The sequence below is a fragment of the Vulpes lagopus genome, chromosome 6, assembly GCF_018345385.1.
Source record: "Vulpes lagopus strain Blue_001 chromosome 6, ASM1834538v1, whole genome shotgun sequence".
NCBI classification, from domain to species: Eukaryota; Metazoa; Chordata; class Mammalia; order Carnivora; family Canidae; genus Vulpes; species Vulpes lagopus.
In genome coordinates, this window is record NC_054829.1 from 77,288,475 (window position 1) to 77,298,239 (window position 9,765).

The window sequence follows — 9,765 nt, forward strand, 5'->3', positions numbered from 1 at the left end:
TCTGAAAGAAGTAAAATGATCTCTGTTTGCAGATGACATGATACTATATATAGAAAACCCTAAAAACTCCACCAAAAAAAAAAAAAAACCTGTTAGAGCTAGTAAACAAATTCAGTATGTTGCAGGACTCAAAATCAAAATACAAAAGTCAGTTGCATTTTTATATCCTAACAATGAACTATTGGAAAGAGAAATTAAGAAAACAATTGCATTGAGATGCTCAGCGGTGGAGCACCTGCCTTTAGCCCAGGGTGGGATCCTGTCCCATATTGGGCTCCCTGCTTAGAGCTGGCTTCTTTCTCTGCCTGTGCCTCTGCCTTTCTCTCTCTGAATAAATAAATAAAATTTAAAAAAAAATAATTGCATTTATAATAGCATCAAAAAGAATAAAATACTTAGGAATAAATTTAATCAAGGAGTGCAAGATCTATATATACACTGAAAACTATAAAACATTGATGAAAGAAAGTGAAGAAGATACAAATAAATGGAAAGATATTTTGTGTTCATGGATTAGAAGAATTAATATCGTTAAAATGTTCATACTACCCAAAGCAATTTACAGATTCAGTGCAATCCCTATCAAAATTCCAATGGCATCTCCACAAAAATGGAACAAACAGCCCTAAAATTTGTATGGAATCCCAAAAGACCCTGAATAGCCAAAGAAATCTTGAGAAAGAAAAATAAGCTGGAGGCATCAAACATCCTGATTTCAAGCTACAGTAAACAAAATAGTATGGCACAAACAAAACAGACACATAGATCAGTGAAACAGAATAGTGAAGCCAGAAATAAACCCATGCATATATGGTTAATTTCTGACAAAGTTGTCAAGAACATATAATGAGGAAAGGACAGTCTCTTCAATACCGCATGCAAAAGAATGAAACTTGACCCCTATCTTACATCATACACAAAAATCAATTCAAAATGGTTTAAAGATTTGAACCTAAGACATAAAACTACAAAAGACAGGGAGAAATCTCCTTGACATTAGTCATGGCAATGATTTTTTTGGATTTGACACCAAAAACAAAGGAAACGAGCAAAAATAAACAAGTGGGGCCACATGAAACTAAAAATATGCACAGCAGGGTGCCTGGTAATTCAGTTGGTTAAGTGCCCTATTCTTGATTTTTGGCTCAGGTTATGATCTCAGGGTCATGAGATCGAGCCCTGCCTTTGTAGACAGGTTCCACACTCAGCGGAGAGTCTGCTTTTCACCCTCTCCCTCTGCTCTTCCCTCACTTGTGTGCACGCTCTCTCTCTTTCAAATAAAGAAATAAATCTTTTAAAGAAAAGTTTTCATAAAATAAAAATCTGCACAGCAAAGGAATTGATCAACAAAATGAAAAAACCTACAGAATAGGAGAAAATATTTGCAAACATACATCCAATAAGGAGTTAATACCCAAAATATATAAGGAACTCCACTAGTTAGGAAAACAAAACAACAACAAAAAATGAAAAACAAAAAAATTTTAAATTGACAAAAGAGCCAAAGAAGACATACAAATGGACAACATCTGAAAAAACACTCAGTGTGTCACTAATCATCAGGGAAATGCAAATCAAAACCACAACGAGTTATCACCTCACACCTGTTAGGATCTCTATTACCAAAAAGACTCTTATCTTTACCAATCTCTCCCCCATTTCCCCCACTCCTGGGGAGATGTAGAGGAAAGGGAACCCTTGGCACTGTTGGCGGGAATATAAATTGGCACAGCCACTATGGAAGGCAGTATGGAGGTTCCCAAAAAATTAAAAGTAGAACTATCATGGGACCCAGCAATCCTACTTCTGGGTATGTATATTCCAAGGAAACGTAGTTATTATCTTGAAGAGATATATGCACTCCCATGTTCCTTGTAACATTATTCACAATAGACAAAGTATGAAAAAATGTTGTGTCCATCGAGAGATGATGGAGATATCTATCTATCTAATATATATATTATATATATTATATTTATAGGAACATTATGCAGTCTTTAAAAAGAAACATGGCAGCCTGAGTGTCTCAGCAGTTTAGCGCTGCCTTTGGTCCAGGACATGATCCTGGAGACCCGGGATCGAGTCCCACGTTGGGCTCCCTGCATGGAGCCTGCTTCTGCCTCTGCCTGTGTCTCTGCCTCTCTCTCTCTCTCTCTCTGTGTCTCTCATGAATAAATAAATAAAATCTCTAAAAAAAATTTTTTTTTAAAGAAACAAATCCTGCCATTTGTTACTTTGATGGAGGGCATTGTGCCAAGTGAAATAAGTCAAACAAAGAAACACAAATACTGCATGGTATCATTTATATATGGAACTAAAGAAAAAATCAAATTCATATAAACAGAGTAGATAGTGGTTGCCAGGAGGTGGGGGTGGGGGAAATGGGGAGAGATTGATAAAGAACACAGGCTTTCAGTTATAAGATGAATAAAGTCTGGGGATCCCTGGGTGGCGCAGCGGTTTGGCGCCTGCCTTTGGCCCAGGGCGCGATCCTGGAGACCCGGGATCGAATCCCACATCGGGCTCCCGGTGCATGGAGCCCGCTTCTCCCTCTGCCTGTGTCTCTGCCTCTCTCTCTCTCTGTGACTATCATAAATAAATAAAAAATTTAAAAAAAAAAAAAAGATGAATAAAGTCTGAGGATCTAAAATATAATCTGGTCACTATAGTTCTTAATACTGTATTATATAATTGAAACTTGCTGAGAGTAGAACTTAAGTGTTCTCAAACAGAACAGAGGTAAATATGTGAGGTGATGAATGTGTTAATTAAGTCAAATGTGGGAATCCTTCATAATGTATACATATATCAGATCACTTTATATACTTTAAATATATTACAATTTTGTCAGTTATAGCTCAATAAAGCTGAATAAACACACATGTGAAAATGACGTTTGTAAGCGTGCTGCTTGTTTGCTACACTGAGAAGAAAAAGACAAAAACCCCCAGATTCCTGGATCAACTCTGACCTACTGGATCAGAATTTCTGAGAGGAAGTCCTGAATCTGTATTTTAGCAGCTGCATTCTCAGGTAGTCTGAAGACCACATTTTGAGATAAACCTAAGTGACCTCTGTAGTGAATTAATAAGATTAATATTTTATTTTTTGGTACATTTACTGGAGATTCCGATTATTATCACTGTCTGAAAGAACACAAATTTTGTATACAGCTCTTAAGAGGAAGTTGTCATAAATTTATATTTCAATTTATCTGTTTTCTAACCAGGAAGAACAAGCCAATTGGAAGCTTCAAAAGAAGACAATGAATATCATAATATTTCACAGAATGTTTACATTAATTGGAGGAGAAAAATGCCCCGTCATTTTTCCAAACTGTAAAATAAACAAATGAATACTAAAAATGTAACTTTTTTGAAAAATGAGATTAACTTTTAAAAATTACTCCAGGGATCCCTGGGTGGCGCAGCGGTTTGGCGCCTGCCTTTGGCCCAGGGCGCGATCCTGGAGACCCGGGATCGAGTCCCGCGTCGGGCTCCTGGTGCATGGAGCCTGCTTCTCCCTCCGCCTGTGTCTCTGCCTCTCTCTCTCTCTCTCTCTGTGACTATCATAAATAAAATTAAAAAAAAATAAATAAATAAATAAATAAATAAATAAATAAAATAAAAATTACTCCAAATGCTATAATGATTGTGAAACAAATATTGAATATGTTTTTAAAGTACACAGTATTTATAATACATGTATAAAGCATACACACACACAAGGATTTAATCATACTATAAATATATTTTGGTTAACCTTATGAGTTAATATTTTGAGTGAGGCGCACCTGGGTGGCTCAGTGATTGAGCATCTGCCTTTGGCTCAGGTCCTGATCCCCTGGTCCCAGGATCAAGTCCCACATCAGGCTCCCTGCATGGAGCCTGCTTTTCCCCCTGCCTATGCCGCTGCCTCTCTCTCTGTGTCCTTCATGAATAGATAAATAAAATCTTTAAAAAATATATTTTGAGTGAATTAATTACGGATGGATCCACATTAACTGTAAATATGCACAACATTCAAATATATACATCTGAAGAGAAGACTTACATTTACTTGAGACAGAAAAAAAATCAGTTAATGGAGTTGACTAAATTACATTACTGAACTAATTTGACAGCCTAAACTGTAATACTTTAGCAAAATCTCCGTGCATTTCATATTTACGATCAAAACATTCCTGATTTGAGAAAAAAAAGTCTTTCTTTAGAGCTTCAGGAAAGTACTGTTAAATAAACTGAGGGGACTTCCAGAGGTAGCAAAATGAGGGGAAAACCAGAGAATGATCACACTTTTCTGATAATTGAAAGTCAAACTCCTGGAACTTTCTACTCTGGTTGACTGAGGGTCCAGTTCCTCTTGGGCCTTGAAAATAAAGGGCAGAAGTATTCTCAGAGTTGGGAATCAGAAATCAGATTCTATGTGGTTGGAGAGGTATAAGTTAGCCAAGGATACAGAGTTTTTTAGAATGGAGCTTTCTTGGGACATGAATCATGTTTATTTTAGACACAAAACTTTCTAGCTCCAAATGGAAAAGAAAAATCATTCTTGATGAAAAATGTGTCTCTGCCAGAGTGTTAGGAAACAACGGGGTTGTCCAAGCCCTGAGGCTCTGTGGCTCATTTGCAAAGTTCCCCTTCTTCATCTGCTTTCTGTGCCTCCTTCCCTTGGCTCTGTGCCAGTCTCAAATGCTCAGTTCTCCTGTTGTGCTAATGACAAGAGCATGTCTGGAGTGTACACTGCATTCTCCACATACATCCATGTGTCTCAAGAGGATCCTTGGGACACAGAAGGCATGTTGTGCCTGATGAAAGCAACCTTGTCTGAAGCCTGCTTCAGAACCAGTCATTAGATCATACCATAGCTCTGTGTTTCCGGGAAAGGTTCCCACGTGACTAGTAAAGTTGTTACATGATTTACAACTTGATTAAAACTTTAGTTGCAAACTTGAGCACATACACAATGCTCTATTTAAACCACTAATAAACCTATGTTATACTGAGTGGGGTTTGTATTCCTTTGTGTAGATGCAGTTTGCTATATAACGTTGTAAACATAAATTCTAGGCTCAAACAATTTCCAGATGTGGTGCCTATTCCTGCAGAGCCTCATTTACATTTATTTACCACTACCACGTTTTTTTCTTTTTAAGATTCTGTTTATTTATTTGAGAGAGAGAGAGAGAGAGAGCACACGTGTGGATGTGTGCACAAGTTAGGAGAGGGGCAGAGGGAGAGAATCTTGGAGACTACTCCCTGCTGAGTGCAGAGCTGGAGCTGGGGCTCCATCTGGGGCTTGATCTCATGACCCTGAGCCGAAACCAAGAGTCCACTTACTGACTGAGCCTGTGGGACCCAAGGAATTTAACAAAAATCCCCTACCCTTGGACAAGCAGAGCAGGACTAACTCCATTTTGTGCTACACCCACCATCTCCTGTATGACCCCCACATGACCTGCTTATTGCTTAAGGCACTCCCCCACCCTTGTCAAGCCGCTGAGCACACCCTTACCGGAAACAGGCTCATGTAGGAATACGGAACCCCTAACTGCCAAAGAATGTAAACCCCACCTTTTGCCCCACCAAACCTGCACGCCAATTCTGACCAGAGTGATAGGCTAGTTCAAACGGTCACTATAGGGTAAATTGTAATTCAATTGGCCACCTGCGTGTGGACCGACATGACTATGCAACTTTCTGTGTGTTACAATCTCATTGGCCACTGGCCCCTATAAAACTGCTAAGCCTCTTAACCTCGGGGTCAGCATCTTGGTGGTTTCTCAGATTTGCAATCTTGGGCACAACAAGCCACCCAGGAGCCCCACCACTACTTTTAAAGTTGGTTCCTAATAGAGTTTGAGTCCTTGGATCTGGAATACTATGATCTGATTTGTCTCCCCAAGACATAGAAACTGAAGCATATGGTGGCCTTCATGGGGAGCAGGGTTTCTCAACCTCCGCACTATTGATACCTTGGGCTAAGTAATTCTTTGCTGAAAGTTGTCTTCTACATTGAAGGATGCTTAGCAGTATCTGGTTTCCTCTAGGCCTGAAGCTTTGCTAAATGTAGTCAACAAGTTTTGTTTTGTTTTGTTTTAAGATTTTATTTATTTATTCATGAGAGACACACAGAGAGAGGGAGAGATACAGGCAGAGGGAGAAGCAGGCTCCTCGCAAGGAGCGTGATGTGGGACTTGACCCCAGGACCCCAAGATCACACCCTGAGCTGAAAGCAGACACTCAACTGCTGAGCCACCCAGGCATCCCTGTAGTTAACAAGTTTTGTTTTATTTTATTTCTCCCTTCAAGCAGTAAGAGCTGATCTGCACCTTCCCTTAAATGGAATACTGTAAGCCCATTTTTCCTTTAGGAACCCTAACCTAATTATTGCCAACTTTAGAACCTGAGCTCCCCACAAACCAGGAGCTTCAACCCACTGCTTTACATTTCCGCTTTTTAACCTATTCTGTGAGCTACCCCATATCCTTCTAATGAATTCATTTTATACTATTGATTCCCCTCCCTTCAGTAAATAGCACTTCCATTCTTCCAGATGCTTGGACCAGAAACTTTGGAGTCATCTTTCAATCCTCTTTTTTTTTTTTTCACATCCTATGTCTCTCAGGGTCCTCACAGGATACAAATGGCACAATAAAGGGGTATCTGAGGAAAATACAAAAGATTGTTTGGAAATATGTGGTCCAGTAGAGGGAAACTAATAAAAGATGGTGAAGCACCCAAAAGGTAGTGGGAAGACTTTACTACCCCAGGCTGGAAGGAGTCTGGGATGGGGAGGGTTTGCCAATGCCTGCAAGAGCTGTAGCTATAGTAGACCATTGCCTAATAGGAGCTGTGGCCTTTGGTAGAGAAGGGTAGTCATTGCCAAGCTGTATGTGGGCAGGGAAGGAGCCAGGAGAATAAATATCCTGGCCTTGTTCTCCTCCTGCCCTCCAATCTCCAACTGTCTGAACCTAAGCAGAAGAGGACAGGAGAATCCAGGTGTGTGGTCTGTGGAGGTCAGACTTCCAGGCTATGGGAAGGAATGGTGCATAGATCTGAAGGGGCAGTTGGAGAATCTCTACGCACTCTCATCAGCGAATTGGTCTGCTTTACCTTGAAATACATCCAGAATCCAACTTTCACTCACTACCTCCCTTGTTACTTTCCTACTCCAAGCCACTATTTCTCATATTGACAACTGTGTTAGCTTCCCATCTCTATCCCTTTACCCAGCTTTATATTTTTACAGCACTTACAACCCCCTAAAATATTATATGTAATTTGATAATTTGCTTATTGTATATATCTCTCTACTAGAATGTAAATTCCATGAAATCATAAACTTTATCCATTTTGTAATGCTATTAAGTTCCTTATACAGTATAAGTGGTCAATAAATATTGAATTAGTTAAGTAATTAATCATAAATTTATCTGATTTGCTTTCTATTGCTTAAATTTGAAGAAACTTAGATTATTCAGGTGTGTAAATGTAATCTCATTTGGTTTTGAAAAGTTTATTTGTGCACATAGAAAAGAAATAAGGTATATTCAAAATATTAGAAATGATTACCATTGGAGAGTGGGATTTGGAGGTAATTTCCATTTTCTTCTTTGACTTTAATACTCCTAAAATATTTTACAATGACTATATATGATCCTTATAATCAGATAAAGAGAAATACCTTTATTTTAAAGTACAGACTAGGACTAAATCAAACATCTTCTAGAGAAGCTTGGCAATTCTTTTTCATCTCTTGGCTTCCCATCCCTTTCCTTGCCATGTCATTGCCACCTCTTCCGCTTTTCTGAAGTCTTTGTGTTGAATCCATTCCCCACTTTATCAACTCTGCTCTGCATCCAGGAAACTATGAGGTTGCAACAACCTGGCTCCCTCCCCTCTGGCTTCCATTTGGGTTCAGTTAATGGTTTTAGCTGAGATCTAGAGAGGGTGGGAGTAGAGTGGGTCAGATTATTTACTCTCCAGCACCCTCCTTACCAGTTCCCTGCAGGTGGGCTATATCCCTTTACATAAAGGCCACAGTTCTAGTCAGATAGTCTTCTCCAAGCAGCTGTCTCTGCACCCCCACCTTGCTCCTTCAGGCCTAGGGATGCGAGCCTTGGGGCAATGCACCATCCCTTGTTCTTATTAATCCTTACACACAACTCTATTAACTCCCCTCAAATTATCCAATTCCAGTGCTTGGTGTCTTTTCTTCCAAGGTCCCAAGGAAGCATTCAACTTCATCCTCTTCCAATCACTCTTAGCAAATGGCCTTATCTCATTAGCTTTTCTGAGAAGGTTGAGGCCTTCTTCTATCAGCTTTCTTGGCATTTCTCAAAAGCCTGTGTACCATCCCTTTACTAACGGTAGTCCATGTAATGGCCCACTGTCACCTCTAATCCTTCCTGACCTCTCAGAGCACCTAACACATCTGGCTTATGGCAGGGCTCCACCCTGTTTTCCTCTAAGAACTTTTTATAGAGAACAAACGAATGGTCACCAGAGGGAGGTCAGTGGGGGATGGATGAGTATAGTTAACATGAGGAATACTGCATAATGTACACAATTGTTTGTTTGTTTGTTTTAAAAGATTTGCTTATAAAAAAAAAAGATTTGCTTATTTATTTGAGAGAGAGATAGTGAGGTGGGGAGGGGCAGAGGGAGACAGTCTCAAGCAGATTCCACGCTGAGGACAGAGCCTGACATGGGGCTCAATCTCATGACCCTGAAATCATGACTGAGCCAAAACCAAGAGTTGGATGCTTAACCAACTGCATCACTCAGGCGTTCCTGTTTATCTGTTTTTCATATGGAGCACCTCATGAGTTTGAGTATATCATCCTTGTGCAGAAGGCATGTTAATCTCTGTATTGTTCCAATTTTAGTACATGGGCTGCTGAAACGAGCACTAGAATTGTTGAATCACTATATTGGACACCTAAACTAATATAACACTCTATGTTAACTGTATTGGAATTAAAATAAAAACTAAATTTTTTTTAAAGATTCTACCTATCCATTTGACAGAGAGAGAGAGAGAGAGAGAGAGAGCAAGTGAGCACAAGCAGGGGGATTAACAGAGGAAGAGGGAGAAGCAGGTCCCCCACTGAGCAGGGAATCTGACATGGGGCTTGATCTCAGAACCCTGAGATCATGACCCAAGCTGAAGGCAGATGCTTTACTGAGCCACCCAGGTGCCCCATAACAGAATTTTTAAAAAAGGAATTTTTCTCCTTTATTGGCTCTTCTTGCATACTTTAACTCCAGATATTTCCAAATTTTGATGTCCCAAAATTTTTTTGAAAGAAGAAAACTTATCAATTTGTACTTCTTTGTCACTTTCATTCAGATAATTTTTCAAATATATACTTGCTTTCCTATTTGTTTAACTAAACTCTGGTACTCTCCAATCAAACTTTAAATAATTTACATGGATTTCCAATTATTTCCTCAAATGCAATATCATTTCATCCTTCCTCTCACCTTCCCCTCAGTTGGATTTTCTGCCATTTCCTATATCTGTTTCTAATGGTTTTTATATTCTTTTGGGCTCAAGAGTTTAAAATATTCTTGTGCCCCTCAACTGCAGTTACTTCCTAAATTCTATGTTTTTCTTTCTTTTTTTTTTAAAGATTTTATTTATTTATTCATGATAGACATAGAGAGAGAGCGAGGCAGAGACACAGGCAGAGGGAGAAGCAGGCTCCATGCAGAGCCCGACCTGGGACTCTATCCTGAGATTCCAGGATCACGCCCTGGG

At 39.5% G+C, this 9,765-nt stretch overlaps 1 non-coding gene across 1 annotated transcript; it reads right to left on the minus strand.

The window, feature by feature from the left end:
• Positions 1–8,808: 8,808 nt before the first annotated feature.
• LOC121494013 lies at positions 8,809–8,914 on the minus strand. Its single transcript, XR_005988660.1, has one exon. It is a non-coding gene; the product is annotated as a U6 spliceosomal RNA (small nuclear RNA).
• Positions 8,915–9,765: the final 851 nt, after the last annotated feature.